The following is a 249-nucleotide window of genomic DNA, read 5'->3' as shown; positions in this document are numbered from 1 at the left end:
TGGCGCTGCTGGGTCCCGCCGGCTGCCCCAAGACCGAGCCCCTGAGCGAGTCCAGCCAGGACCCCCTCTTCCGCGGGGCAGATCGCTACGACTTTGCCGTCATCGTCCCCGCCGGCGCCGTGGAGTGCTTCTGGCAGTTCGCACACCAGAGCGGCAACTTCTTCTTCAGCTACGAGGTGAGTGTTGTGGGACACGTCCAGGGAAGCTCTCGGGTCGGCACGGGGTCGGGGATGGCTGCGGTGGATCAGG

This window comes from Antrostomus carolinensis, unplaced genomic scaffold, assembly GCF_000700745.2.
Source record: "Antrostomus carolinensis isolate BGI_N321 unplaced genomic scaffold, ASM70074v2 scaffold22456, whole genome shotgun sequence".
Taxonomy (NCBI): domain Eukaryota; kingdom Metazoa; phylum Chordata; class Aves; order Caprimulgiformes; family Caprimulgidae; genus Antrostomus; species Antrostomus carolinensis.
Note: the sequence above shows the minus strand (reverse complement) of the source record.